Here is a 4,584-nt window from a genome sequence, read left to right as displayed (position 1 = left end):
TAATTTTGAGCTCAAGGGTCATATCCTAGCTTTACTTAAAGAAATTCCTTTCTATGGAAAAGACCATGAAGATGCCTACAAGCATATGGATGAAGTCAATGATGTGGTTGATTACTTTAATGTTCCAAATGTGGCTTGCGAAACTCAGCTACTTCGCATGCTTCCAGTAACATTCAATGGTGCTGCAAAAGACTGGCTCAAGTCACTTCCCCCCGGATCAGTCACCACATGGGCCAAGATGAAAGAAGAATTCATTGATCACTTTTTCCCACCTTCCAAGATAGCCAAGTTGAAGAAGGCCATTGCTAACTTTAAACAACAAGCTGGAGAGTCGCTATATGAAGCTTGGGAGAGGTACAAGAGTTTGCTAAGAAATTGCCCGCACCATGACCTTAATAGCCAACAAGAAGTCTCCATCTTCTTTGATGGAGTCAATGTCACAACCAGGCAATTACTTGACTCGCAAGGCCCGGTCACAAAGAAGCCACCCCCGGCGATCAAGGAATTGATTGAAGAATTCTCTAAGCACTCTAGAGAATACCACAACCCAAGAAATGATGTTACTAGGGGAGCCGCATATGCAGCTACTGAAGACTTGTCCGCGGTCATGGATATGCTAAAAACCATGGATAGGAGGATGGATAAAATGGATCAAGCGATCCATGCTATTCGGGTGGGGTGTGAAAAATGCAATGGGCCTCATCTTACTAGAGATTGCGACTTAGAGAAAATGGCAACAAGAAGGTGCAAGTTTGTTACTCAAGTGGAGACCGATATGATGAAGATTGGCGAAAACCAAAGAAATAGTGGCTCCCTTATGAAGAGTACAAGAAGGCTATGGAGGAGAAGTTCAGGTAGAAAGGAAGAGGTTTTTACCAAAAGGAAGAGCCGGCACAAGAAAGAAAACCAAGTTTGGAAGAGATGCTTACCAAATTTGTTGCTGCTTCAGAAAAAAGACATAGTGATCATGATGCTGCAATTCAAGAAACAAGAACTATCCTAAGAAACCAACAAGCATCTATCCACACCATAGAAACGCAACTAGGGCAACTTGCTCAACAAATAAACCAAAGATCACCGGGCGAACTGCCTAGTAAAACCGAAAATAACCCACGAGGCGCGCACATAAATATAGTTATAACAAGAAGCGGGAAAATAATCACTCCTCTGGCCCTTATTCAGAATGAAGCACCCAAAGAATCACATAAGAAGTAAGCAGAAAATCAAAATCTCCAATCTGACAGTTCTACTCGCCGAGTACAAAATATGGACTCGGCGAGTCCACTGCCAAATCCGAAGGATCGGACCCCTGAAAAGCTTTACCAGCCTCCATTGCCATACCCAACCCGAGCTAAGAAAGAGAAGCAGGAAGAGGAGTACCAGAAGTTTCTAGATCATATCAAGGCTCTTCAAATCAATATACCCTTCATCGAAGCTGTCGTACAAATGCCCAAATAGGCAAAGTTCCTTAAGGAACTTCTCATTAATAGAAGGAAGATGGAGGAAGTGAAGAAGGTAGTCCTCAATGAAAACTACTCAGCTGCTATGCTAAATAAGCTACCAAAGAAAAAGGGTGACCCGGGGAGCTTAACTTTACCTTGCCAATTTGGCAACTTGGCTACCATTCATGCTTTGGCTGATTCAGGAGCAAGCGTAAACCTCATGCCATATTCATTCTTCAAGAAGCTTGATCTCCCGGAACAAAGACCAATTCACATGGCGATTCACTTAGCAAACAAGACAGTCACTTTTCCAAGAGGCATATGTGAAGACTTATTGGTCAAAGTGGACAAGTTTGTATTTCCCGCTGATTTCATCATTCTAGACATGGAGGCGGATCCTCAAGTCCCAATCATCCTTGGAAGACCCTTCCTCAACACGGCAAGTGCTATAGTAGACATGAGGGACTCAAAGCTCACTTTGCGGGTAGGAGAAGATTCAGTCACGTTTGGGGTAGATCAGGCTATGAAGTATGCAAGGAACCGTGATGACACAACATTCTCAATTGACATGCTTGATGAATTATTGGAGGAATGCATAAGTGAAGATTCCAGCAAGTTCACAATTTTTGATGAAGATTTTGATGCAGAAAAAGACTTAATGGAGATTGAAAGAATGCTGGAAGAAGCTGAGTTTGAAGAATTGGTGAAGCAATCTAACAGCTCTACTCGCCAAGTAGGGCCGAGCTACTCGCCGAGTTCATCCTTAGAAAAATTAGAATTCATAAATGCAGCTACCAACTCGCCGAGTCCCTTACCTGCACTCGGCGAGTACAACAATCAGAACCCAAAAATTGAGCTCAAGAAGTTACCAGAACATTTGGAGTATGCTTTCCTTGAAGATGGCCATCAAAAGCCAATCATTATAGCCTCTGACCTTTCCAAATCTGAAAAAGAAGAACTAGTGCAAGTTTTGAAGAAGCAAAAGCAGGCTATAGCATGGAGCATCACCGACATCAAGGGGATAATCCCCTCTTATTGTTCTCACAAGATTAACCTGGAAGAAGGAGTAAAGCCGGTTGTACAGCACCAAAGAAGACTAAACGAAAATATGCAAGAGGTGGTCAAGAAAGAAGTGGTCAAGCTTTTAGATGCGGGGATTATATATTCCATTTCCGATAGTCCGTGGGTGAGTCCGGTCCAAGTGGTGCCCATGAAAGGAGGGATGACGATCATAACCAACGAGAAGAATGAGCTTATTCCGACATGAACGGTAACCGGTTGGAGAGTGTGAATCGATTATCGAAAGCTAAACGATTCCACTCGTAAAGACCATTTTCCCTTACCTTTTATTGATCAAATGTTAGAAAGATTATCGGGCCATAGTTATTATTGCTTTCTAGACGGATTCTCGGGTTATTTCCAAATACCAATAGACCCAATGGACCAAGAAAATACCACATTTACTTGCCCAAGTAGGACTTTTGCTTATAGACGCATGCCCTTTGGGATATGCAATGCACCTGCGACATTTCAAAGGTGCATGACAACCATATTCCACGACATGGTGGAAAAATTCATGGAAGTTTTTATGGATGATTTTTCTGTTTTTGGAGCTTCCTTCCATGATTGTCTCACAAATCTTGACCTAATGCTTGCTATGTGTGAAAAGGCCGACTTAGTCCTTAATTGGGAAAAATGTCACTTTATGGTCAAGGAGGGTATAGTTTTAGGCCACAAAGTTTCCAAATTGGGAATTGTGGTGGATAGGGCAAAGATTGACACCATTGCCAATTTACCACCACCAACTAATGTGAAGGGCATTAGAAGTTTTCTAGGACACGCGGGTTTTTACCGGCGTTTTATAAAAGATTTTTCTAAAATAACTAGACCTCTAGCACAATTACTCCTAAAAGATGCACCATTTAATTTTACTAAAGAGTGTTTAGAGGCATTTGAATTCTTAAAAGAAAATTTGACTAATGCCCCGATCATTGTTGCACCAAATTGGAATTTACCATTTGAAATAATGTGTGATGCTAGTGATTTTGCATTAGGAGCTGTCCTTGGTCAAAGGGTTGATAAGCACTTTCGACCCAGATATTATGCTAGCAAAACTTTAAATCAAGCCCAAGAAAATTACACCACCACGGAAAAGGAATTATTAGCTGTGGTGTACGCTTTTGATAAATTCCGCCCTTATTTAGTTTTATCAAAAACAACTGTTTTTACTGACCACTCTGCTATCAAGTATTTGTTTGCCAAACAGGATGCCAAGCCAAGATTGATACGATGGGTTCTACTTCTTCAAGAGTTTGACATAGAGATACGCGACAAAAAGGGAATGGAGAATGTAGCAGCTGACCACTTGTCAAGGCTTGAAAACCCGCGATTGCAAGAAGATGGAGTTGGAGATGATTTTCCAGACGAGTACATTATGGTGACCGTGGGAGAAGAACCATGGTTTGCAAATATAGCTAATTACTTAGCTAGCAATTACATCCCAAAAGATCTCACAAGTCAACAAAAGAAGAAATTCTTTTCCGAGATAAAGTATTACTTTTGGGATGAACCATATCTTTTCCGAAGCTGCGCGGATGGAATCATACGAAGATGCGTGTTCGGGAATGAAAGCCGAAAAATATTGGAGCATTGTCATAGCGGGCCCACGGGTGGACATCATGGAGCACATTACACTGCTAAGAAGATCTTTGACATTGGGTTTTACTGGCCCACGATTTTTAAAGATGCAACCCAATTTGTCAAAGAATGTGATGCATGTCAAAGAGCGGGAAACATTTCATCTCGAAATGAAATGCCACAACATAGTATCCAAGTATGCGAAGTATTTGATGTGTGGGGGATCGATTTCATGGGACCATTTCCCATGTCCAAAGGCAACAAATACATATTGGTGGAGGTGGATTACGTATCCAAGTGGGCGGAGGCACAAGCTTTGCCAACTAATGATGGTCGGGTGGTGGTGCGGTTTTTAAAGAAGTTATTTTCAAGATTTGGAGTCCCGAAAGCTCTTATAAGTGACCGAGGCACTCATTTTGCCAATGATCAACTAGAGAAGGTGTTAAGGAAATATAGGGTAACCCATAAATTCTCCACATCTTACCATCCACAAACTAGTGGACAA

At 41.8% G+C, this 4,584-nt stretch overlaps 1 non-coding gene across 1 annotated transcript; it reads right to left on the bottom strand.

Annotated features, from left to right (window-relative positions):
- Positions 1-286: 286 nt before the first annotated feature.
- Positions 287-393, bottom strand: LOC111915771 (small nucleolar RNA R71). Its single transcript, XR_002858269.1, has one exon. It is a non-coding gene; the product is annotated as a small nucleolar RNA R71 (small nucleolar RNA).
- Positions 394-4,584: the final 4,191 nt, after the last annotated feature.

Source organism: Lactuca sativa, chromosome 1 (assembly GCF_002870075.4).
Source record: "Lactuca sativa cultivar Salinas chromosome 1, Lsat_Salinas_v11, whole genome shotgun sequence".
NCBI lineage: Eukaryota > Viridiplantae > Streptophyta > Magnoliopsida > Asterales > Asteraceae > Lactuca > Lactuca sativa.
The sequence above is the reverse complement of the archived record's forward strand: the minus strand, read 5'-3'. Positions and strand labels throughout refer to the sequence as shown.